General features: G+C 45.5%; 1 protein-coding gene across 4 annotated transcripts in view; it reads left to right on the forward strand.

Annotated features, from left to right (window-relative positions):
* The first annotated feature begins 5,131 nt into the window (after positions 1–5,131).
* The window catches only part of LOC147125254 (neuronal migration protein doublecortin-like), a 266,166-nt gene continuing 243,611 nt past the window's right edge, over positions 5,132–27,686 (forward strand). For 2 of the 4 annotated variants that reach the window (XM_085999932.1, XM_085999938.1), the window contains exons 1-2: positions 5,132–5,211; positions 26,491–26,670. The gene's annotated coding sequence lies outside the window, so the exon portion shown is untranslated. The remainder of the gene's footprint in view (positions 5,212–26,490; positions 26,671–27,686) is intronic. The other 2 variants (XM_085999945.1, XM_085999944.1) reach the window with 2 other exon arrangements.

Genomic DNA, 27,686 nt, shown 5'->3' on the forward strand with positions numbered 1-27,686 from the left:
CAGAGAACCATTTCTCAGGGCATCACTGATCTGAATGGCAGCTCTACATCTGGTTTCCCGCAGATCAGTGATCGTGCAGAGCCAGTGCTCAGTTCCAGTGGCATGACAGGAATAGGCACACATGATGCTGGTATCTCTCAGGATAGCAGTACATTCCTGCCCTCCTGCCAGCCTCCTCAGCTGCCTGCATATGTCATAAAAAAGGAGGTAGGGCCAGGAAGCCCATGCAACTGCATGAGAGGTGCCACCTATAACAGGTCTACCTCAGGACTTAAGATGCCATGAGATAAGGACCACCTCAGTTCCGGAGGCTCCTATAGGAACACAGCAACCAGCCATCTCACACACTCCTGCCACTCCGGTATCACCAAGGAGAAGCACAAGACTAGATGTGAGGTCACATATCACACTCTGACACCAAGGGGAATCACAGTGAAAATAAACAGAGGGCACACAAACAGTAAAGGATGATGACTCTGGTCACAGAATCAAAATCATTTTTGAGTCCTGGGAAAGTACACAGATGTCACAGACTGTAGAGGGTAGCCTTGATACTCCCAGGATCCAGTGAGACACTTGCAGGAACGGTGGACTGCATTGAAAGGAACGTATCATGGCAACTGTTGGTAAACTAAGCACTCACTTGCACGCTGGCGCACGCTCAGCCCAGTTGTGTCCCAAAATGGCAATTGGAGTACTATGTACGTCATAGGACCCTGATTTGATAGTAAAGGGGCCTACCGGCTGATTCAGGCAGATGTTCTGGCACCTTGGGTTAGGCCCTTCTGAAGATGGTATTGGCCGGACTGAGAGCATGAGTGGGGCAGTAAGCTTTACGCCACCATTTTAGTGGTGCAACCACCCTGTTTCCACCCAGTGGCGCCAGGCAAAAATCTCCCACAGGGTGTTAAAGGTGGAAAAAAGTTTTGTTCCTCAGCTGTGATTATCTCTCACAATTCACCCAAAATGGAAGTACTGTAGCAATAATAACAAGAGAAATCTACAATTTACCCCAAATGAGTTAATCAGATTTCAGTGGTATGCCTATATAAAGTGGACATGGGGTGTATATACCATGGGGTATATTACCAGGCCATTAGTCAGGAGTTTTCAACATTAAATTGAGCTGCTAAGAAAAGCAGCAATGACCACAAGATGCCCAAGCCGGAAAATCAGCTGTTTTGGCAATGCTACAAAACCTGTACCCCTGCCTCAAGTATCAACTTGAATTTTACCCTTTCAACACACACTGAGGGTTGAAAGATATGTGTATTACAGAAAGGGTGTTTCATATTGGATTCAACAATCCTGTCTTGCGGTAATTGCATGTCCGCTGGGTCCGTGCTGCTGCAACCACGTGTCTCCTGGATGCAGCGCTTGACCTGATTAACTGTTTGTAGTTCTGGGTGCAGGGTCTGACCTGCAATAACCAGCTGCTCCCTGGATCTAGTAATTACGCCTCTTGATGGATTGGACACACTGCAGTGACTGTAGGCCTTGACTGAAGAAATCATGCTGTTGATGAATGCTCCCTGCAGCTAAGGGTGTGAATGAATTGGCTGCAGACCCCTCTGTGACTTTTGATCCCAATGACACACCGTAGTTCAGCTGACAGAAGGTGACCCTATGCAGTGAGGTCAGACGGATTGTCCCTCTTGGTATTCGAGGAGCATCCACTGCTGTCAGCTGCTTACCCCATGGCTTATCAACTCTCTCCTAATAACCTGGCTCAGGACCAATGGAAAATCATTATACAGATGATTGACAGACTGAAGTGTGCCAGCTGCTGGTGGGAGTCAAACTCATTAAATCAACATAAAGCAAGCATCTCAATTATTATTCCACTGAATTATTGCTACCACCGCCTCATTATTAAAAAACAAGGAATCACATGGTAAAGAGATAACTTCCCCAGCTGGACTTGTTAAATAAGGACTCTCACCGTCAGGACCCTTTTATTTTAAAGATGGACTCTCCCCAGTTGGATGCTGTTAAATATCAAACAATTGCAAGTATTATGATTAGCAGTAACATACTGCTGCCTATTCTGCCATATTTCCTCTTTTGCTCTGGCCAATCGTTCATGTTGGGTATGAGTGCATAAGCACTGATACGAACAGAAATTTGTACGAGAATTAGATTTGTACAGGATCATATAAATTTCACAGGATATTTCTACATACATGTCGAGATTTAATAGACAATTTCTTCAAACCTGAGGCGATCTATGCAAGTCTATACAAATCACTACTTGTTGGGATTTCCTGCGACAGCAGGAGCCCTACGTGCCCTCACTGAAATGATTTTGTTCTGGTGTGAGCTTAGATGGTGAGTGTTGGCAGGCTATTTAACTACAGAGGAAGTCACAGCTGAGAACACCTAAGTCTTCTCCCAGGCAGTCCTACATCAGACATAGCTCAGCCAGATCCAGATCATAGGTGCTTATCTTCTGGCTTCCAGTTCTAGTGAAGGGTTTGCTACCAAAAACATTAACCTGTCTTTTCTATTTTCAGATGCTGTGCATTTCCAGCACTTTCTGTTTTATATTTGCACTTTTAAAAAACTTTAATCCCTACGAATTGTTTTCTTCTCTCCCGACCTGACAATGTGCATTAACTCCAATCTCACAACAGCACCTCTATTACACCTTCCCTATTAGCCATTTTCATGACTTTTCAAGTGAGATCATCATTATAATGGCAATTTGTGGCCAGCTTTGTACGGTGGGTGCTTGCCTACTAGGAAGTGGGTTTAGATGGCTCCAAATGTATTTCATATAAGACCATTTTAGCTGGCAGAGAATCTTTCATTCTATCCTGGACTTGGATTCAAATCTAGTCATAAATTTTTGAATAAGTTGTAGTTCATATAGGGTGGAACTGGAGAGATGGTGCAGTTAGGCCTGGAGGTAATGAAGATGTGTATAAAGTTTTCAGTAGCAGTAGGGGTCAGGTAGGATTGGTGTTATAGGGGGTGTAAATAGGCGGTGTTGGTGGTGGCTAGGATGTGGAGTTTGAAACTTAGATCAACGTCAAACAGCAAATTGAGATTTCATACCGTCTCAGTTTAGCCTTTTAGATCAGCCCTGGAAGGCGGAGGAATCATGGGCTAGGGTGCTGAATTTTGGCCCGAGTTGAACAGGATAGTTTCAGTCTTGCTGATGTTAAGTAGGAGATGGTTCTTGTTCATCCATGACTTTATGCCAGACAAACAATCAGACAGTGCAGCAAATGGTTGTGGAGTCAAGGGAGGTAGAGCTCCATCAGGGCAGGTAGGAGTAGAACCAATCTGTAGCGGTGACACAAAGGTGGACCACAGGGGAGAGACAATAGAGGAGGATAGAGTGATTAAAACTGTTGAATGCCATGGAGAGGTCCGGGATGGTTAGTGCACCATACTCAAAGTGACAAAGGATGTTGTTGTGACCAGGGCAGTATTGGTCTGCGGGCAGGGAAAAAAACAGATTGAAGGCATTTAAATAGGATGCAATGAGCATGGAACTGGGAGCATTCAAGGACCTTAGTGAGGAAAAGGAGGTTGGAGAGGATAGCAGGGTTCAGGGTGTGCTTTTTGAGGAGGAGGATGATAACAATTATGATGGGCAGAGGGACAGAGCCTGAAGAAGGAGATCCATTGATGATGTCAGCAAGCAGTGAGTCAAGGAGAGGTAGATATGTGGTGAGGAGCCAGGAGTGAGAGGCGTTTGAGGGTGCAGGATATGGGTCTTGTGGAGCAGATGAGCTTGGTGAAGGCAAGGGAGGGGTAAGAGGAACACACGAACATAAGAAATTGATGGGCTAGAAAAGACCAGCTGGTCCATCAAGCCTTCCCCACACCATGATGGCCAGACCATCATGATGAAACACTTCTCCTCCCCATGCGTCCACCCCCCCTTACTCCCCCCTCCACCCCCCCCACCCCCCCCCACCCCCCCCCCCCCCCACACACACACACACCCCCCTGTAGCCGTGTAATCTCCTGGGAAATAGAGAAAAAAAAGCGGGCCAATAAGGGAAAAAATACTGTGTGGAAAACTCTCCAACCCCCTCAGGTGAGAAAATACAAAGTAATATGAGGTCAGGGTGTTGATATGGGGACAGGGGAAGAGGAAAAGCTGGAGGCATTCGTCAACACAGGATCTGCTGATTTGCTGAATGCCTATCTGCTCATTAAAAAAATCAGAGGAACAAGAAGATGAGTGTTTTGGAACTCAGCTCCTCTGATGATCCTGACACAAAGCCTGTGCACCCACTTAAAACTCATGTTCCCGGTCTGCCGCAGCACTGCACTGCAAGGTTCTAAAGCCTTCTTAAAACCCTTCTTTTTGACTCTGCTTTTGCCCCCCCCCCCTTACTGGTGGGAGAAGGAAACATCTAAGTCTGGATGGAGCGGTGCACTGGGAGGCCCAGGGCTGCTGTGGGCTGTGAGGGAGACAATGGGGGAGTCTGGGGCTGCCTGGGAGTTTTCTGATTCTTTAATTCCTGTTACAGCAGCTTTGCAGTGTAATTGCAATCTTTGAACATGAATTCTGACCGAGGCTGTACCATGGGATTTGTGGTGTGGTTGTGTGGATCAAAATGTCAGGCCTCAGCTATGCTGGGCCAAGTTATAAAGTAATAGGACCAGGAGGCACTGATGATCCAGAGGCTCTCTGAGGTGTGTCAGGCTGTGTGTTATTGGGAAGGGGAGCAAAAGAGAATCGCTGGAGTGATTGGAAGATGAGAGGGTAAGCCTACTCTTTTTTTCTAGATTGTTGAATTCTGTGTTTATTATGCTACAAAAAGTTCTGTTGGTGGTATATAGTGAGGTGGGTGGGAACTGTTGTGTCAGCTGCAGCTAAGTTCTGATGACCTCCTTGTGAACTGTTTCCCCCCCTTTCAGAATACTGTCTGTTCTCAAATGTGAAAAATATGTTTTATGTAGAGGGGGTTTACCATGTGTGGTACAGAAAAGGGAATAGTAAAGAGAACAAATGAAACCCCTGTCGACATCTTTTGATGAGATTTGCTACATAAAAACTAAGGGGGAAATGCTACTGAGATATTATTTGCAAAGTGGCCACGGTGGGGCAGAGTTGTTTCACTGAAACTCTGCTCAGCAGTACAGCAGCTGTCTGTCCTGTGTCTCTGGCTGTGGTGCAGCTCTCCTGATTCACAGCATGACTGCGGGAATCGTGAAAAGAGTGATGTCATCTGGTTCGTTTGTCCTAAGGTGAACCCGCCTCTTTGAGCTGGGGCAAACAACTTTCTGTTTTACAAACGATTGTGTAGAAAAAAAGAATGCTGGGTAGCTAAAGTATCAACTTGAGCACAGAGTAGGGATAAATGACTAACCGGCGAAGTGAGCAACTCCTTCAGTTATCTATAATTAAACTATTTAAGACAAATACCGCGCAATGGCCATGCATTGTATTTAAGGCAGCGGTGTAATGGGTTCTTGTCCGTATGCTCACACGGACTCTGTTGCTGGATCAACCTCGAACCTCGCGTGTAAGCAGCGTGAATTGTGAATGAGTTTCCTGCAGGTTCAAATTGTTATGAAATGTATAGTGACAGAGGGGGTTGTGGACGGGAATGATATACGCCCGCGGACCGAAAGACATCTTCCCCGTCAGGGACTGCATCACCCTGTACCCGCCGCTCGGTGTCCCTTTTAAGGTGTTCTTGCTTGCTTGCAAACTCATCAAAAATCGATGACCTCATGCTTTGTTCGTGGAACAGAAGCGGCAGCGGCAGCAGCGCAGTCCGTGTAATGTGGGGCGGTTTCCACAGCCCCGGCGGCCCTGCGCAGACAGCTCTGCACCACCACTCCGAGCACAGGAGACCATTCGGCCCGCCCTGCCTGTGCCGGCTCTTTGAAAGAGCTATCCAACTAGTCACACCACCCCCCCCCCCCCTTTCCCCATAGCCCTGCAAACTACCCCCTTCGAGTATTTATAATTGTGTAGTTCTGACGTTGGTCCTTCTATCAATTCTGGGGATAGTTCCTACAATAAGAAAACCACATGATGGTGCTGACCACCTCTGCTCAAATTGGCAGTATGTGCTTCTTAAGGTGGCTGAGTGGGTAGGATCCGGAATGCACTGCCTGAAAGGGTGGCGAGGCAGATTCAATCGTGGCTTTCAAAAGGGAATTGGATAAGTACCTGAAGGGGGAAAATGTGCAGGGCTACAGGGAAAGAGCTGGGGAGGGGGACGAGCTGAAGTGCTCTTGCAGGGAGCCGGCACAGGCTCAACGGGCCGAATGGCCTCTTTCTGTGCTGTAACTATGTTATGATTCTATGTACAGTTCTCAAGTCCATCAAAGTGCCGCACTTAAAGGTGGGGCTGCCCATCAGTGGTAACACTGTAGCAGGGCGATTAAACACCCAACTGTGCCAACAACTGAACCCTCTGCGGATCAGGGCTGTGAGCCCACATTGAACATCAGCACAGTGTGTCTGGGTTAGGGAAAGTGTGAATCACAGCAGACAGACTACAAGTCCAATGCTCACAGTGAATAATTACTTTAATATTGACTAATGTCTAGTGTTTGAACTCTTTTTGTATTTAATTACTCGAAACAAGTTAAAATTTCCCACCAGAGTTGTGCACCAGAAAGAATCAAAATGAGCCACCAGATATAAAGATCCCTTGTAGTCTCTTCTCTTTGAGCATTACTCCAAACATACAAGGACAAAACACTGCTCACATGAACAAAATATTTGCATACCCTTTGCTTTGGTCCCAAAATAAGTGTGAGAAGACTTTCAATAAGGCTGTTGGATTTTTTTGAAAATCGGAGAACCGTTTACTGTGCATATGTTGCCTTTAAAGTTATTAAAGGGATATTTCCATCTTGCAAAACAATTCTTTTGCAGGACAAAAGACCTCCATGTTAAATTCAGTATAGCAGTCGTCATGCACTTTGCTGCCATTTTTATAACAATGTTATTTACGGGTTTCGGTTGTGAATAGTGTGTACCACTGTTCCCGATGTTTATCCCGCTGGATATGAAGCTGTACACCATACTATGATGAAAATGTGAAGGAGGCACCTTTGTTTGAGGAGATGCAGATGTGAAAATAATGGAGAACTCGCCCTGTTGCAATTTTGCAATTATGTCAGCAGATGGCAACAGACGAAGCAGCAGATGAACATTAGAGAGTCCCACTAGCTGTACTTTATATATAAAAAATATCAGTTACAAAGAGGCAGAGCTGGTTAGAGGAGTTATCAAAACCAGCAGAATGAGGGAGCTGAATTAACATTAGCGGAAATATTCAATCCAGGACAGGCTGAACAATTGGATTATTTTAACATTCCTTCAAAACAATTTCATAAAACCATAACAAACCATGAAACAACAAAACCCCATTTGCCCCATCAAGCTCACTCCTTCCACAGACCATGGATAATTTGCTTCATTATAGATTGTGCCTCACTATTTAACCACATGAGAAAAAGTTTTGGCAAATTTTCTCTGACTCAATACATAGTCATGATGGTTCCAATCGACACTTACACCTCTAATCACATCTCGCCATTTTCTACCCACAGATGATATTTCTGTGTTGTAGCAGCACAGAACAATTGTGTATAATAATCTTTGACCATACTTGTCAATGGGAATCGGGGGGGGGGGGGGAAACTCTCCACTGGCTGGTGTCATACCTAGCACAAAGGAAGATTGTTGTGGTTGTTGGAGGTCAATCATCTCAGCCCCAGGACATCACTGCAGGAGTTCCTCAGGGGAGTGTCCTAGGCCCAACCATCTTCAGCTGCTTCATCAATGACCTTCCCTCCATCGTAAGGTCAGAAGTGGGGACAGTCGCTGATGATTGCACAGTTTTCCGTTCCATTCGCAGCTCCTCAGATAATGAAGCAATCTCCCATGCAGCAAGACATGGATGACATTCAGGCTTGGGCTGATAAGTGGCAAGTAACATTTGCGCCACACAAATGCCAGGCAATGACTATTTCCAACAAGAAAGAGTCTAACCACCACCCCTTGACATTCAACAGCACTACCATCGCCAAATCCCCCACCATCAATATCCTGGGGGGGGGGGGGGGTGGTCACCATTGACCAGAAGCTTAACTGGACCAGCCACATAAATACTGTGGCTACAAGAGCAGGTCAGAGGCTAGGTATTCTCCGGCGAGTGTCTCACCTCCTGACACCCAAAGCCTTTCAACCATCTACAAGGCACAAGCCAAGAGTGATGGCATACTCTCCACTTGCCTGGATGAGTGCAGCACCAACAACACTCAAGAAGCTTGACGCCACCCAGGACAAAGCAGCTCGCTTGATTGGCACCCCATCCACCACCTTAAACATTCACTCCCTCCACCACCGGCGCAGCAACTTGCCAAGGCTTCTTCGACAGCACCTCCCAAACCCGCAACCTCTACCACCTAGAAGGACAAGGGCAGCAGGCGCATGGGAACACCATCACCTCCAAGTTGCTCTCCAAGTTCCTCTTCACAAACCAACTTGAAATAGAAATCTATTGAAATTCCCTCATTGTCGCTAGGTCAAAATCCTGGAACTCCCTCCCTAACAGCACTATGGGAGTACGTTCACCACGTGGACTGCAGCGGTTCAAGAAGGCAGCTCACCACCAGCTTCTCGAGGGCAATTAGGAATGGGCAATAAATGGTGGCCTTGTCAGTGACGTCCACATCCCATGAACGAATTTTTAAAAAACTTGTCGCTGTAGCCTTCAAACCTATTCCAAAACAGAAATGTCCTCTAGTTCAGTGCTCACAGTCCATGTTAAATAACGATGTCTGCAAAGGCTAGATTTTGACCCATTTGCTACACTTGCATCTCTAGCCTTGAGTAACCTGTAAAAACACAGGAGGTACATTTTTAAAAACCAAAATTCTAAATTTAGTTGACATATATCTGATTTGTAAAGCTCCTAAACATCACATTAAGTGAGATAACTGGTTTAATTTCTGTGAACTAGGTACATAGGGCTGATAAGGTTAGATGTAGAGGTGCGGGAGGAGGCTCAGGTAGAGTGTAAATGTTGGCATAGACCAGTTGGGCCGAATGGCTTGTTTCTGTTCTGTAGACTCTATGGGGGTGATTGTGCCAATGGGGAGCTTTTGGAGGCGGGACTCCCACTTGTCGGGTTGTAGTCCCGCCTCCATCAACTTCTGGCCAACCCACGCTATTTTCCCTTGATTGACTTTGTTAAACCCGCCCAGTGGGCTTAGCAGGCCAATTAAGGGAAAGCCGGTTGCAGAGAACGTCAACTTATGACGTTTCAGCTGTCAAAGATTTTTGACAGATGAATTGTCATCGTTTGACATCTCTGTGAAGCTGTCAAACACTGACATTCTCTGTAGTTTGATGAGGTCTTGAATTCAAGACCTCATCAAACCTCTTTCTTTTGCAGAAATGAGATGGTTGTTGCATTGGAGAATGCAACGGCCATCTGTCATCTCTACCGCGGAGGTGTGAGACTCTCCGCATCCCCAACGATTGAAGTCTGCAGGAAGAAACAAAGGTAAGTACACTTTTTCTAACACTTTCCACTTACCTCAGATACTCACCTTTCCACACTTGCACCCATCACTTACCTTCACAGTGCACTTTTGCACCCCTCTGACCCCCGCAGACCCTCTACTCACCTCGGTGACCCTGGCGGGGTTTGGAGCCTTGGGGAAGCCCGCACTTGTGTGGGCAAAATGGTGATAAGCCTATTTTCTGCCTGTTAACTACCTGTTAACAGGCAGTTAAGTGGCTGTAATCCCTTCCCGCCTCCAAGGAGACAGGACCCGGCGTGGGACGACTACCCGCCTCCTGGCAAGATGGCACGGAGGTGGGTATTCTGCCATTTTCCCAGCAGTCCCGCCTCCAAACCCGCCTCCCCAGGGCTGGCAAGATCGCGCCCTTTGTAACTATGCAACTCTATGTACAGTGAAATGCTGGGCATTTGGCATACTTCTTGAGACGGCAATAGAATGTAGGAGACAAATACATGACTATTCAGGACTGAATGGAATTGGTGGAACCTCTACATGGAAACAGATGTGAAAGCAACATAGCAACTTTAATTAGTTCCTGGAATAGAATGCAAGGTTTAGTCGAGCAATGGAAATCCATTTTGGAACAGCTTGGAACATTTCTTAATGCTCAGGGCTGTGTAAAATAGACAGGAGCTGCAAATAAAGTGCTAGGGCTAGGCTTGTTTCCCAGTCCGTATTGAGTTTTCTGGATTCAGCTGGAGCAGCCTTAAGGATGCTACAGTTGACTTCAGTGGCCTTGGGCTAGGAAGGTTTAAAATCAATAAGAAATTATGCTCTCGACTGTTATCCTGTGATTACTGCTGAAAAAAGCACACTTGTGGCTGTCAAGTGGGTCTAGGATTGAGCTTGGCTGTGATGACCTCCCCCCTCTGCCCCCCCCACCCCCTCCCGACTCTCACACACACACACACACACACACACACACACACAGTCACAAATGCTAACAGTCCCCATTTTGCCATGTAATACAGGCACCTAGATGATGCGCTGGAGGGCTCTTGGGTACCTGTGAAACCATACCTCAGCATGGGTCAGCATCTTCAGGGGAGAAGAAAAGGGGGAGAAAATGAGAGGAAAAGCAAGAAAATCAAAGGCACAGACATTGCGATGGTGTGCAAGCTCTCCCCACAGCTCAAAGTTCTGGTGATTGTATATTGAGCTTTGAGCACTGTTTCGGTCACTTGTGATTTATTGATCAGTACTTCATTTTGCTAAAATTTCTGTGGAGCTGAATCTGGTTTCGAAGTGGAAATCTGGAACTCTCGCCCTCAAAAGCTGTTGAGGTTTGGTCAATTGAAAATTTCAAAATGGAGATTGATAGATTTTTGTCAGGCAAGGTATTAAGGGTTACGGACCCAGGGCGGGTAGATGTAGTTAAGATACAGATCAGCCATGATCTAATTGAATGGTGGAAAAGGCTTGGGTTGCTGAATGGCCCGCGACATTACAACAGCAACACTAAAGATCATGAGGTGGGGAGAGAATGATTCAATATAATCAGAACCACTGGTTTACCAGGACTGAATAGTCCAATTACATTTCTCATTGAATGAGTTTAAACAACTTTTGCGGCTGCATTCTACCAGTTTTTGATGAAAAAGGAAAATCAGCAGCATTGTGCAAATATACAAAAGGGTTGCTATTGCCTTTAATCGGGGTCATTGTTTTCTGGTGACCATTGTCAAATTCCAGTTTATTACTGGGGATTTCAACATTTTTAGTCGTGTTTGGTGCGCTGAATTCCGTGATTCCTCCGTTTCCTGTGATTACCGATAACCTACGTTGGAATGGGTCCAAATCAGTGCTGACGTGAAATGTACGACTTAACTTGCCATGTGTAATTTGCCTGAAATATTGTCAAACTGCAGTTAGATTTCAATCCACATTGGGTCTGCTCCAACCTCCAAGTGGTGATATAAAGAGGTCAATGGAATGCACTGGAATAGGCAGTGCTAAAGCAAAAAAAACAAAATTTTGTATATGAATCAACATTTGCTCACTAAGGAAGCAACCAAACTGTTGCATTATTTTAATTTTTGGGAAAAGAATGGTCTTATTATCTGAATATTCATTATTATTTACGTCATGTTCTTTCTGTTCAGTGAAAGGAATTTATTTCAAACCACCTGACCTCAAGTCAAGCACTGCTTCCTGATTACTGCACTGCAACCTAATGAAATGCAGGGTAAAGAGACAGCCTCTGAATCTATTGGTATGGCTGCTCCCATCCAAGGCCTCCAATGAAGCAATAGTTAATATTTGGCACCAATAAATCATGTGCCCATAAAATGCTTGTGATTAAGCAAAAATAATTCGATGAATGCACTCCTACTGCTGAAAGGCAATGACAGAGGTACCATGGCAAGTTTGACTTCAAGAAGTACTGGAAATTTAATTCAATTTTATTTGTCATATATGCAGCAAACGTGTGTACTGCACAATGAAATGTTGATTTTTATGAGTCCTCCCAACATTGGAATAAATATGGCATAACAATGATAAAAATACTAATAGAAATACAGTAATAATAAATAATAATAAATTATTCGTTCATGAGTGTTATGGCCTGGGGGTAGAAGCTGTTTCGAAACCTGCTGGTACAAGAACGTATGCTTCGGTATCTCTTACCGGACGGGAGCAGGGAGAAGAGGTTGTGGCTGGGGTGGCTCGCGTCTTTGATGATTCTCAGGGCCTTCCCCCGGCACCTCTCGGGGTAGATATCCTGCACAGCAGGTAGTTTAATTCCTATAGTATGTTGTGCAGCTTTCACCACCATCTGTAGAGCCTTGCGGTCTATGGCGGTGCAGTTGCCATACCAGGTAGTGATGCAGCCGGACAGGATACTCTCGATGGTGCACCGGTAGAAGTTGGTGAGAATCTGGGGGGGCCATTCCAAATTTCTTCAGCAATGTGAAAATTAACATATTTGTAACATATAGCATATACTTTACTGGTGATTCTGGGTGGTATAGGTGGTGTCACAGGCGTTGCCCCTTCTGCCTTAGCTCTGGCCATGCACGTTTTCTCATGCTTTATAGATCAGCGTTTTTCAAACTGGAGTCTACAGATCTGTGATGAATGGGATCATCACATTAAACCTGGATTTCTATCAAATACACCTGTAATTACAAAAGATTTGCATTCCCAGCATAATGCTTTATGTTGCCAATACCAATAAAATCAATTTTCTACACGACGTGTATCTTTGGACTGCTGACAATGTAATTTACTATGTGAAGCGCTTTGAAATGTTTTGACTTGAAGCTCTACTTTTTGCATGTATTGTTATTTCCTATTTTATTTCAGAAATTTTAGGACAGGAGGTTCACAATAATGTGTCAATATTTTGAAGGGTAAGTTTGAAAATCACGGCCATACTTTAAAGAGTGTAGTGACTAGCTTGTTGAATAAAATGAACAGGTTAGTGTAAGAACTGAACAGAATGGAACAGAAGGATATGTTTTCAAAAGAAAATAAAAAAATAATGGCCAGAAGATGCTACTGATATTTTCCTTACTTTAATTCAGCGTTCTTGTGACTTTCTACTTACAAGATTGCCATCAGCTGAAAGCTGGACTTCAACCCTACTCAAGTCCTTGCTTCTTCTACCTTGTTCAGTTCTGCCTGACTGAGCTGCCTGCAACATTACATTGATTTCCTGATGAGATCTTGATATTAATGCCTTCACTGATAATACAGAAGACTAGTTCCTAAGGGAGCGATTTTCCCAGCCCTGAGGAGGCGGGTTTGGAGGCGGGAAAGGCGGGAAAATCATAAAACCGGAAAACCTAAGTGCGGGTTCGGATCCCGCCTCCGCGAAATTTTGCCGGTGTCAGTTTTGCAGGGTGGGAATCGTTCCCGCCTCCAGCAGGTCAGATAGGTTGTTAAGAGCCTTAAATGATCGCTAAGGGCCTCGCTAATCCTATTTTGATAGGCCCTCGTTATTTTTCGACATTTCCAGCGTGTTCCACGACCCTCCTAAACCAGCCTGGCGGGTTGACAAGTGGGTGGCCTCCTCACAGCCGCAGCTCCACCATTTAAACGGAGCTTTCATCAGGGATTAGTTACAGGTGGCAGAACTTTGCTTTAAAAGGTCTTTCAGCACTTTTAGCATGCCTACCGAAGTCGGAGGTGCTGCAGCTTCTATCTATCAACTGTGGGACCTCCTTGGAAGACCCTCTCCCCGCTTGGAATGAGTGCTTCCCCAATGGAGGCATCTGCAAGCAGCATGGGAACCATTCATTCCCATTCACCATGGACCTCAGATTCGGATGTGGAGCATCCACGGCAGCAGCAGAACCAGGCAGCTCAGCAGCAACAGCAGCAGGAGTCCCAACCTCATGCTCAGCCACCTGATGCTGCACAGGGCAGAAGACGTCAGCGCCTCAAGGCACCTTGCCGCAGGAGATACCCCCAACACAAGGTTTACAGACAGAGGATGAGCTACCTCAACATGAGTGAGCAGCAGTGCTAAAGGAGGCTGAGACTTTCGCGAGAGGTTGTCCGAGACATCTGCGCACTGCTGCACCAAGACCTGGTGCCCAGAGGAACAGGTGGACACCCCTTACCAGTGGCTGTCAAAGTCACCACCGCACTCAACATTTTTGCCTCAGGATCCTTCCAGGGATCATCAGCAAACATCAGTGGCATCTCCCAGTCGGCCGCCCACAGTTGCATCACTCAGGTTACCGATGCCCTTTTCGCAAAGGCGCGCAATTACTTCCAGTTCTCAAGGGATCAAGCAAGTATAACCACACATCAAACAAGTATAACCACACATTCAGTTGGCTTTGCAAATATGGCAGGCTTGCCAAAGGTGCAGGGCGTCATAGACTGCACACATGTGGCTCTTAGGACACCCCATCACAACCCAGCTATTTTTGTCAATCGCAAGGACTTTCACTCCCTCAATGTACAGCTGGTGTGTAAGCACAAGAAGGAGATTTTGCATTTTTGCGCCAAGTTCTGTGGTAGTTGCCATGACTCTTTCATCCTGCAGAACTCTAGTGTTCCTCCGCTTTTCAATCCGCCAAACCAACTTAACGGATGGCTCCTTGGTGACAAAGGCTACCCCCTGAAGAAGTGGCTAATGATGCCAATCAGGAGGCCAGCTAATGAGGCTGAAGAGCACTACAATGCCAGCCACACTTTGACCAGGTCCATCATAGAGCAAACCATTGGGTTGTTGAAGATGCACTTCTGATGCCTTGACCAATCAGGTGGAGCCCTGCAGTATACGCCATACACGGTCTCCAGAATGGTCGTGGTCTGCTGTGCACTGCACAACATGGCATAGCGTCATGGCTTGCAGCTTCCTGATGAGCAAGTGGCTCAGTTCCAAGCCTCCTCGGATGAGGATGAGGAGGAGGATCTGGTGGAGGTGGAGGAGCAGGAGGAGGAGGAGGAGCAGGAGGAGGTCAGAGCGCCGGTGTATCGACCAGCGGCAGCACGCAAGCACATGGCTGCCCGTGATGCAAGGGATGCACTTATCCTGGCCAGATTTGCATAGGTTGTCCAAGTTGGCACATGTCCTGGGCTCCATCTTAAGACATGATAGACAATGGACATGACTCTCTGGCCTCCTTTCACTCTGGCCACCAACCTGACAATGCAAGTGTCACGGAGCCCGCAATGTGGAGCTGCCTAAGGTGAAAGAACAGATGCCATCACGCCAACATTTTGCCATCAAATCATTTTAATGCTTTCCAACAGGGATGGCATTTCATCAATATACATAAACATTCACCCAATCTGCACACAGATCTGGAGGTTATATCCCTTGCCAGCTGGACCCACACAGCCTTGGTTTCTTTGGGAGGCCTCTTCCTCCCAGATGAGGGGAAGAGCACCTCCCTGCTAGCTCTCACCCCCTCAACCAACATTTGCAGCGCTTCATCTGAGAACCTCGGGGAGGCCCTTGCCTTGGAATTGGACATAGTGGTTTCTCAAAATATGTTGCAAGTGGTACAGCATTGCCAGAAATCGAGTGGAATGATCCAAGGCAGCAAGCAGCCCTTAAATGAGGCTGGAAAAGTGATGTCAGCAGAGGCGAGTTTCAGTCCCAAAACACTAATTGACCAAGGGCATCCCACATCTCTGAAATCAACTGGCCAATCAGGGGAAAATCGCAATTTTTTCCCACCTCTCAGTGGAGGCGGGTTTGGAACCCACCCAAACCGAAACCCGCCTCCAGTGGGAAAATCACCCCCTAAGTCTCTAATGATGAATTTACGCTACAAGTTTAGTACCAGGGTAAAATTATTTCAGCTTTGCAACAACGTTAAATTGGCAGTGTAAATCTGGAATCGGGACTCAACCTGACTCCAAAGCGAATGAAACTCCCTGCAGAAGGTACTTTCACGACACTTCTGTTTAACACAGCATGGAGTGTAAATCCAGTGCAGTGCCAGGCTTGGTTTGTAAAGTGATCGGGGGGTCAGTTGGCCCCCCCAAACATGTTGTTAGCCTACCTGATCTTAATTTAAACGTTTAGAGAGAAGGGATTCTCTCCTCCTCGCTCTCTAAACATTTACATTTCTAACTTCTGGGGGATAACTCTTCCCATTCATATATTCAGGCATGCTCAGTTGTGTTCTAAACAGGCATTTCAAAGTTTCAGCCAGACAGCGGCCAAACACTGTAAGCTGGTTCTGCCTGGCTGGAACCTGAGCTACAGTTTATCAAACTGATAAGTTGTAGTGTAAATGTACACTTAACACTGTCCAGTCAGTACAGCAAGTTCAACAAATCAAACATCTAAATTTCTAATTGAATATTTTGAATCTAAAATGTAACTTTTCCATTGCCAAATTAAGCTTAGGATATACAAGAAATATAATGCCACTTTGAGGACCCCCTGAAGTCTTTCCAGGAAATTGTCCATTTCTTTTGTTTGGGAATTGTTATGTTCATCAGACTGTGGGCTAGCTATTTGAGAAGGAGCATAACCTTCATGTGACATAGATACATATAGAACCCATTAGACCAGCACCGATCCATTGTGTAGAACTGTTGATGAGTTTATCTCAGTTAATTTAAACTATGGTATCAGATACTCTAATGTGCTGTGCACCCAACTCCTACAGGGCCATCTCTGGAAAGACGGGTCTCTATATGCCAATTGACCTGTACTGAATGCACTATTTGATCAGAAAGATGCTAATGTCCTTATTTACTTTGGGAATTTAGTGTTTGTATCTATGGTCTTGAGAGTTGACTACTTTCCTGCTGACCTAGATTAGCTCCTGGTCCACCCCAATGCCTCAAATTAAAAATTCTCATCATCATATTTAAATCCCTTCATATCTCTGTAACCTTCTCCTGCGCTACAATCCCCCTCCTCAAGCTCTTCATTCCTCTTAACCTGTCCTCTTATGCATCGTCCCATCATTGACAGCCATGCCTTCATCCCAATAGGCCCACACTTTGAAATTCCCTCCCTAAATCCCTCCATTTCTCCAGCTCCATCTCCTCCTTTAAGACCATCTCTTTGACTAAGCTTTTGGTTACCTCTCCTAATATCTCCTTATTTGGCTTGGCATCCATTTTTCTATGTTGATTTGCATTCCCTTAAGTTTAGTAGGTTGTGGGATGATCTCATCAAGATTGATAGATAAGGGTATCAAGGGATATGGAGCAAAGATGGGTAAATGGAGTTGAGGTACAGATCAGCCATGATCTAATTGAATGACAGAACCGGCTCGAGGGGCTGAATGACCTACTCCCATTCCTATGAAGGGAATATATAAGTGCAAGTTGTTGTTGATTATATCTAAAAGTCTGACATCTGCACATTTCTTTTCTATAAACCTCACTTCCTGTTGTCACACTTCTGTGTCACCCTTTTCCCATTATAAATTCCTATGTCCACATTTACTATGGAAACTGCCTATGTAAACTTTTCACACAGTAATTATACCCTCCCACCAGTGGTGATGCTGCAGCAGCTCTGTTTTACATCTCCCACCTGCTCAACCTGCACTAAAGGGAAACGGCTACGCTCCATACAAATCTTCTTTTGGTTCTCAAATTGCCCAAGTTTTGCTATTTAACTATAAATAATATAAACTAGAAGTATTATACAAAGATAAAGACAGAATGTATGACTTTTAAAAAGTGGATTGAATTACATGTGTGCACCATGGTCCAATTATTCCTGTGCTCTACCCCTGCTTTGTCTGAAGACCACACTTGGGTTTGGATTCCCTGTGTCTAAGCTCATGGGAAACTGACTAGTACTCATATATAAGGCTAGAAATCAAAATTGGCGATATTAAGGAATGAAAAGAAAAAAACCTTGCATTTATATAGCGTCTTTCACAACCTCAGGATGTCCCCAAGCACTTTACAGCCAATGAAGTACTTTTGATGTGTAGCCACTGTTGTAATGTAGGAAACACAGCAAAGTCCCACAAACAGCAGCGTGACAATGATGTGTTTTTAGGTGTTGGTTGAGGGATAAATATTGGCCATGATATCGGGGAGAGCTCCCCTGGTCTTCTTCGAAATAGTTCCATGGGATCTTTTACATCTAGCTGAGAGGGCAAACAGAGCTTTGGTTTACTGTCTCATCCAAAAGACAGCACAACGAACAGTGCAGCACCCGCTCATTACTGCACTGAAATGTCAGCCTAGGTTTTGTGCTCAAGTCTCTGGTGTGAGGCTTGGGCCCAGAACCTCCTGATTCAGAGGCGAGATTGCTACCACTGAGCTACAGCTGGCACCTGTATGGCATTCCTATGTCCACTATTTTAATGGTGCTGTTATTTTAAATGGATCAATTAATTCTTTAAAATAATGGACACAGGAATTTTATACAAACACATTGGGGGGGAATTTTCTGGGGGGTCAGCAGGTAGGATCGGTGGTGGGTCGGGTGGGAAATTTGATTTTTTTGACAACGGGTTGGGACCCCGCTGTCAACCTGCTACAATGCGTCTTTCCCACAGACGCGTATGTGATCTCCGATCCGACCTGTCCTGCAGAGGCGGGCGACCCAATTAAACCAATTTTTGGGTTGTTGACAGACCCTTAATAATGCTTTTAACCATACATTTTCACTTTAACTGCTCGCCCACAGGGTCCATGCTGCTCAGGGGCCATTTTTGTGAACCTGAGGCGGGAGTTGATTGGCCATTGCTCCAGCTGGTGACTTGACAGCTTCAAATGTACAGTAAAAGCTCCCACCTGACAGATCATCACTTTCCTCAGCCACAAGCTGTTTCTTGTCCATTTCCAGCACAGATTCTGCAGGCTTTCCACTTTCCACTCTCCATCCAGTATCATTTCTGATGTAAGAAAACTACTAGGCACTTGGTCTAAGCGTTAAACAAAGCTTTAATCAACTGTTTTACAACATGGAGGTCTAGTTGTGTCCTTCACTAGTTCCTGTTAAGAATGTCCTGCGCAAGCTGGGCCCGTGCCCGAGTATTTATACTCTCCCTGGACAGCGCCACCCGTAGGCCACTCAGTATTATTTCATAAGTCTTTCTTTCATGAATGACTGATTCATGTCAACCTCATTGGAAGAACTCTCTCACCATTGACAGAATACTTCTGTCATCTCTACATCACCTACCATCTATTCCATCAAGATGGGTGCCCTTTATACTCCCTCACCTTGGTCCTCAGAATCTGACCACGATCAGCCCCAACACCAGCAACACCAACAACACCAACCTTCTCCGCAATCACCTGATGCTGCACAGGACAGAGGGCATCAGCACCTGAGCACATTGCTGCCCAGGATGCCAGCGATGGCCTCAACATGTCCAGATTTACTTCACTTAATGCTGTACACCCTGGCTGCCACATGATGCACCAGTTTGGCACCACCCCACACCAACACTCCAAGCCATTCCTTTCACACTCACCACAATTGCGGGGGGTACTGTTATGTCTCACCATTCACTGCAACTCACTAAGCCACTTCCAAAGGTGCACACAAATCTGTCCAAGTTCGCAAAGTGTTGAAAATAAAGGTTTCAATGTTTGACAGCACATTACCAGAAACTTCACATAAACATTGGCTAAACCACCCAAGTGCCTACCCTTTTGTGTTCTTAGTTGGTATGATTGCAGTAGGATGAGGGTGAGTGTGAGGGTGGCTAGTGAGATGGGAATGTGATAATGTAGATACAGAGAGAGGGATGGGTGGAGGTGCAAGGTAAGTTGGTGTGAGTAAGGACGTGCAGGAGTAGGGTAGGGAAGGCAGAGTGATGGGGATGTGATGAGAGGCACAGGAGGATGAAGGTGAGTGTGGCTTTGTACTAATGTTTCGTGATCTAATGAGATAATTGAAATGTTTGCGCCACTGCACCCAGGTCCTCCTTGTGACCTTCTCTGCAATGTCCTGCCAGGCTGTGTTGGTCTCCTGGGGAGGTCTCTTCCACCCATGGGAATGGAAGAGGACCTCCCTGCGTGGAAGGGAGTCATGGGAGAACCTGGGTGCAGCCCTGCACCTCTGTGCAGTGATTGTCAGTGCTTGCAGCACTTCAATGCTGTAGAACACTGACAGCATAACTGTCAAAACAAAGTTGGCCATGGTCCCTTCAAGGAAACCGGCTGATGACCCGTCATGAATGATGTCACCAGACCCACTTCCTCTACATGGACGAGAAACGCGCTGGGCAGGCTTAACAACCCCCAGCAACGTAAATTCCTTTTAGGCAGCGGGTTGGAGCCAGCAGCGGGGCCGTGGCCCACCACCAACATCGCCCGCCCCGGACCTGTTATTAAGTTTTTTTTATTCATTCACAGGATTTGGGCATTGCTGGCAAGGCCAGAATTTATTGCTCATCCCTAATATCCCTTGAGAAGATGGTGATGAGCCACGTTCTTGAACTGCTGCAGTAGCAGTTTGGTACAACTGAGTGGCTTGCTAGGCCAATTAAGAGTCAACCACATTGCTGTAGGTCTGGAGTCACATATAGGCCAGACCGGATAAGGATGGCAGATTTCCTTCCCTAGGGGGATTAGTGAACCAGATGGGATTTTACAACAATCAGGTAGTTTCATGGCCACCATTACTGACACTAGCTTTTTATTCCAGATTTATTTAATTAACTGATTTTAAATTCCCCAGCTGCCATGATGGGATTTGAACTCACGTCTCTGGATCATTAGTCCAGACCTCTGGATCAGTTGTCCAGTAACATCACCACAATGCTACTGTACCGAGTGTTACTGCCATAGGAGGGAAATTTCTAGCCTGTAGTCTACTGTTTATATCACTTGGGTAATATAGAGTCATAGATTCATAACGGCACAGAAGGAGGCCATTCGGCCCATCTAGTCCATGCTGGCTCTCTGTAGAGCAATCCAGTCAGTCCCATTCCCCCGCTCTATCCCCGTAGCCCTGTAAGTTTATTTCCCTCAAGTGCCTATCCAGTCTCCCCTTGAAAACATTGAGAGTCTCCACTTCCACCACTTCCGTCGGCAGCGAGTTCCAGGTCCTCACCACTCGCTTTGTAAAAAGGTTTTTCCTCACATTCCCCGCGTATCTCTTGCCCAAAACCTTAAATCTATGTCCCCTAGACCTTGTACCATCAATTATTGGGAACTGCCTTTCCCCGTCTAACCCATCCAAACCTGTCATAATCTTGAACACCTCTATCAAATCACCCCTCAACCTCCTTTACTCTAATGAAAACAAATCCAGCTTCTCCAAACTGTCCTTGTAGCTAAGATCCCCCCATCCCCGGAACCATTCTGGTAAATCTCCTCTGCACCCTCTCAAGTGCCTTCCTAAAGTGTGGTGACCAGAACTGGACGCAATACTCCAGTTGTGGCCTAACCAGCACTTTATAAAGGTTCAGCATAACTTTTGTACTCAATACCTCTATTTATGAAGCCCAAGATCCCATATGCTTTGCTAACCACTCTCTCAATATGTTCTGCCACCTTCAGGGACCTATGCACATTAACTCCCAGGTCCCTCTGTCCCTGCACACTCTTTAAAACTGTGCCATTAAGTGTATATTGCCTCTCCCTGTTCCTTCTGCCAAAATGCATCACCTCACACTTCTCTGTATTAAATTCCATCTGCCACTTGTCTGACCATTCTGCTAGCCTTTCTATGTCCTGTTGCAGTCGATTGGTATCATCCTCACTGTTTGCCACCCCCCCCCCCCCAAGTTTGGTGTTATCGGCAAATTTAGAAATTCCATGCTGTATTCCAATATCCAGGTCATTTATATATATCAAAAAAAGCAATGGCCCCAGCACTGACCCTTGGAGAACACCACTGTTTACAATCCCCCGGTCTGAAAAATAGCCATTTACCACAACTCGCTGTTTTCTGTCCTTAAGCCAACTCCTTATCCAAGCTGCCACTGACCCACCTATTCCATGAGCCTCAATTTTGTTAATCAGCCTTCTATGTGGTACTTTGTCAAATGCCTTCCTAAAATCCATGTAAACAACATCCATTGCATTCCCTTCATCAATCCACCCTGTTACTTCATCAAAAAATTCAATTAGATTAGTCAAACACGATCTGCCTTTTACAAATCGCGTTGGCTTTCCTTAATTAGCTTAAACCTCTCCAAGTGCCCGTTAATTTTTTCCTTGATTATTGTTTCTTTAAACTTTACCCACCACTGATGTTAAACTGACCGGCCTGTGGTTACTGGGATTGTTCTTACACCCTTTCTTGAACAATGGTGTCACATTTGCCATATAGTTAGATGTCCCTTTAAAAGTAATCCAGGGAATAAGGAGACACAATTGACACCATGATCAGTATGAGATGATCGCTTTCTCCCATCATTTATGAATGCCTGACTCTGGGTCTAGTGGACCCCGTTACAAGCTGCTCCACCTAATATTCTAACTAAGAATTCAAAAAATATTTCCAGATGATCCAACACACTTTCTACAAGGGCACTTAAGAGACCTCAGCCCAGTGCATCAATTCCACTCAATGTACTCTATCCAGACTCCTTTACTGTGCCCCTAGAGTGGCTCAAACCACTAGTCGGAGAGTTTAAATTCTTACTACATTTTTGAAATGATATTTCTACAGTTAAAGAGGTCTTGTATTGAGACAATATATCTGCACTGCTATCTTGAGATGAATAAGAACAAAGTTGCATTGCACCAGACACATTGAAGGGGCTGAAGCCTCTGTCATTCCCCATGGAGTTGAACATGAATGTCCATCTTTCACATTTTGGTGTTTGGGTTACCCTGGAGCATGGCAACAACACGCCGTGACTGTGAGGATTTGCCACAATCCAAATGAAAGATAATTCTACCGTCTGAACAGGATGCCCCAGCTCACGGCAGAAGCATCTTCACAATAGATGGATATAATCTCAATTAAGGTAATTACAGAGGAGTTTCCCTGCTGCCTGCCACAGGGAAAGTCATGGGAAGAATCCTCCTCAATCACCTTCTCCCAGTGGCTGAAGAGCTCCTCCCAGAGTCACAATGCGGATTCCGCCCACTAAGGGGCACAATGGACATGATCTTTACTGCGCGCCAATTACAAGAGTAATGCAGGGAACAGCATCGACCACTGTATATGGCCTTCTTTGACGTCACAAAGGCCTTCGACACTGTCACCCATGAGGGATTATGGAGTGTCCTCCTCAAATTCGGCTGTCCTCAAAAGTTTGTCACCATCCTCCGCCTGCTTCACGGTGACATGCAAGCCGTGATCCTGACCAACGGTTCCACCACAGATCCAATTCACGTACGGACCGGAGTCAAGCAAGGCTGTGTCATCGCACCAACGCTCTTCTCGATCTTCCTTGCTGCAATGCTCCATCTCACCCTCAGTAAGCTCCCCGCTGAAGTGGAGCTAATTTACAGAACAAATGAGAAACTGTTCAACCTCCGTCGCCTCCAGTCCAGTACCAAGGTCATCCCATCCTCTGTTGTTGAATTACAGTATGCAGACGACACTTGTGTCTGCGCTCACTCGGAGGTCAAACTCCAAGCCATTGTCACCACCTTCACCGAAGCGCACGAGAGCATGGGCCTTACACTAAACATCCGTAAGACAAAGGTCCTCTACCAACCTGCCCCCGCCACACAGTACTGCCCCCCGATTATCAAAATCCACAACAAGGCCTTGGACAATGTGGAGCACTTTCCATACCTCGGGAGCCTACTGTCAACAAGGGCAGACTTCGATGACGAAGTCCAAAACCACCTTCAGTGTGCCAGTGCAGCCTTCGGTCGCCTGTGGAAGTGAGTGTTTGAAGACCAGGACCTCAAACCCGGCACCAAGCTCATGGTCTACAGAGCAGTAGTGATACCCGCCCTCATGTATGCCTCAGAGACATGGACCATGTACAGCAGGCACCTCAAAGCACTGGAGAGGTACAACCAATGCTGCCTCCACAAGATCCTGCAAATCCATTGGCAGGATAGGCGCACCAACATCAGTGTTCTCGCTCAGGCCAACATCCCCAGCATCGAAGCTTTGACCACGCTCGATCAGCTCCAATGGATGGGTCACATTGTCCACATGCCCGATACGAGACTTCCAAAACAAGCGCTCTACTCGGAGCTCTGACACGGCAGGAGAGCCCCAGGTGGGCAGAGGAAACGCTTCAAGGACACCCTCAAAGCCTCCTTGACAAAGTGCAACATCCCCACCGACACCTGGGAATCCCTGGCCCAAGACCGCACAAAGTGGAGCAGAAGCATCCGGGAAGGCGCCGAATACCTCGAGTCTCTTCGCCAGGAGCAAGCGGAAGCCAAGCACAAGCAGCGGAAGGAGCGCACGTCAACCCAAGCACCCCACCCACCCGCCCCTTCAACCACCGACTGTCCCACCTGTGACAGAGACTGTAGGTCCCGCATTGGACTCATCAGTCACCTGCGAACTCATTTTTGGTGTGGAAGCAAGTCATCCTCGTTCCGAGGGACTGCCTAAGAAGACGACCCTGGAGCATGGCAACAACACGCCGTGATTGTGAGGATTTGTCACAATCCAAATTAGAGATAATTCTACCGTCTGAACAGGATGCCCCCGCTCACAGCAGAAGCATCTTCACAATAGATGGATGTAATCTCAATAAGGGAACTCAGTGTCTGGGCGCCTGCTCGTATTCCCCGTTTTGCAGAAATGATGACATTTACTAACAACAAAACAGTTATTTTAAACCAATGCCCACCCTTCTGAGGGTCTTGTGTGACTGTTATTTTGCCCTTTGTAATGGGCTGGTGTATATAATTCTGTGACCTGAGACGTGGTTTACATAATTCTCAGAGAAATGATGAATTTGTTGATTCAAATCCTGACATGCACGCATTAATATTACCATTAAGAGTAAACACGAGAGAGCAAAACATTCGTTTTTAATGAAGTGCAATGATATGAGAGGCTGGAAGAAACGATTAAATATCACACCGCCGGAGAGGCTTGTCTCATAAAAGCAAATAAAAACGCCAAAGAATTATTTTAAAGGACAGGTTTATGCTGGGCCATCTATCTTATTGCTAGGAAAATACAAAGAAAAATGACATTCATAACTTCATTACCCAATAACTGATTTTTGAAAAATATATATTAATCGTGGTGAGATTAAAAAAGACCCCTTTTAGGGCCCCGTTGGTTGAAACTAAAAAAAAATCTCCACTCCCTTTGCTGCAGTCAAGAGATTTTTTTTGTAAGGTATTAAACAGGGAAAAGAGCCCCTTTCTCTGAACAAATCAGACATTGCTAATTTGTTTTTTTTATAACAGTGATATTGTAAAGCTTTTTAAAATGAAGGATCAGAATCTGACACGTGGTGGGAAATGGTTTAGATGGTGGCCACACCTGCATTACAATTAGTGTTTAATCGCTGCGCCGCAGAGTCCTGAACGTTTGGTCCCCGGTCTACCCTTTCTGCTGACTGCAGGACTCCTCCAGGGTCCCAAAGCCCATCCGCTCATCTCTGAAAATTACAGTATTCGGTGGAAGGTGTTCGGGGAGGGGGGCGGTGAATCGCCGTGCGGCAGCTCCTGTTGTTTTTCTTTTGTTCTTATCGCGTATTTACCCAGAACTTAACAACTGAAAGGCAAGTGTGAACGCTTGAACAAATGCACAGCACAGTCCTGCTGCAATTGTAGAACATGACAGGATTCGCAGTTCTGAAATCTATTTCATTTCCTGTGCTTCTTTAGTCTTGACAAAGGGTTTTCACCCGAAACGTTGACTCTATTTCTCTCTCCACGGATGTTGCCTGGCCTGCTGAGTTTTTCCAGCATTTTCTGCTGTTATTTCGCAGTACTGAAATTGGGCCTCCCTTCAAGCAAACTGACTGGACACAAGCTCCCTCCCTCCCTTCCCCCCCCCCCCCCCTATCAAACCATCCGCCAGGGGAGGGGGAGAGCAAGCCAACTGGCTTCCATTATTGGTATTGCAGGGCAATGGATGGTCTTTAAATATGGTGGGAAACGGCTCCACGTGTGAAAAGCAAAGGACCAGTAGCCATTTCAAGAAATGTCATTGGCCATCATACCTGTTATAGGCCGGGTTATTGGACCTACAACCCGGAACTGGCGAGGCACATCATTTGGGGGGAGGCAGAAGCTGGCCACTGACTACGATTGTTCTAATTAAGGAGAACATTATCCCTTTATCCAATAGTGTCCAATAAAAACATGATAGAAATTATTAGTTAAATGTCACTGTACTTGAAAGTAATTTAATATGAAGCACTTTGAAATGTTCTGAGATGTGATAAAGCCTTTCTTTCTAAAATATCAGAAACAATCCGTTTAAATTCGAATTATAACCCATCAGGATTATTTTCAAACGAAAGAAGTACGATTATTCTGGAGACATAATTCACCAGCTGGACTATCTGTATCTCATTGCGTTTAATGGCTTTATGTTATACAATATCACGATGCAACAATTCTGGTAGAATTAGCTTTATTTTGTGTACAGCTACGATATTTACGTATTTTTTTTAAATAGAAAAGTTTAATTTTCGTTCATTCAACCCGTGCGTTGCGCTTACACAGGGAATAAGACTCTCCTGGAGCAGCCGGGTGGAAGACTCGAATCCGACTCGCACTAGGACCCAGGGAATCAGACACTTCCACCGTGGTGGGTCTGGCTAGCCCGAGCGCAGACAACAAAAGCAGACTTGGATTGTCTCTTTCTCTCTGCATCCACACCCTGCCCACACAGCACACTATTTGGTGAGTTGCTTCTTTCCTTAAATAAAAGACAGAAGAGAAAACGTAATCTGTATCTCTCTCTATATACATGTACGATTGTTGTAGCACTTTTATCGAGCTCGGATTTGACATTCTGCAGTAAGATATTGACGCGATGTGAATTGAGGAAATTGGGAGGTGATTTATTTCAGTGTCTCTGCAACTGATACATGGAGACGATTAGATTTCTCAAATGCTATTGTACAGTTCGTGTTCATTCCCAGATGCCTGGTATTTTCCCACCTTCTAAATAGTCATTCCATAGCGTTTTACAGGATTAGCGGATAAAGGGTTACGTTTCCCATTCAGCCAATTCTAAATACATATTACAGATTACCAGTAATAGACAATAGTACCGTCCCTTTAACTATACCGCTGCATTTTGTAATTTTTTTAAATTGAACAAGACATTGTATCTAAACGTACGCGTAGTCCCCTTTCTTTAAATGAACGTATCGTATTTTTTCTTTATGCGATGGTTAATAGATCGCAGCAATGAATTCCCTTTGTTAAGATGCTTTGACAAGGACTGTTCTGACGGCTTTTTAATGATTCATTTATGGCGCCTTTGTTAACAAGTGTTTAATATGACCTTGCGTGTAGTGTGTTTATTTGCCTTTTCTTTACAGAGCAGTTTCTGATGAATATATTTTATTTTTACACCGTTATACCAGATACGCTGTAGATAGCAAGGAGAAGCCCCGCCCCAGATATTCTTACCTTAAGGCTCGGGGTCATGGTAAAAATCGCCGCTTGTCTTTGAGGTTTCCAGTTCTGACTGGGATTATTAAACGTATATAAAGGATGGCTTTTGTGATTTTTTTTGTTGTTGAACGAATTGTGTTTACGTGTTAGATCAGTTTTGAGGATGATTTGTCGTTCTGCAGGGTTGGAGCTAAAATGAGCACCTTTTTTGTTTTTTTGCGTTTTCACCTTCAACGAAGGGAGGATGGTCACGGTGGGACGTTTTGCCACCTCCCTCATGCACTATCACCCGC

The sequence above is a fragment of the Somniosus microcephalus genome, chromosome 1 (genome assembly GCF_052327205.1).
Source record: "Somniosus microcephalus isolate GS21.2 chromosome 1, FLI_Smic_1.0, whole genome shotgun sequence".
In the NCBI taxonomy this organism is placed as follows: Eukaryota; Metazoa; Chordata; class Chondrichthyes; order Squaliformes; family Somniosidae; genus Somniosus; species Somniosus microcephalus.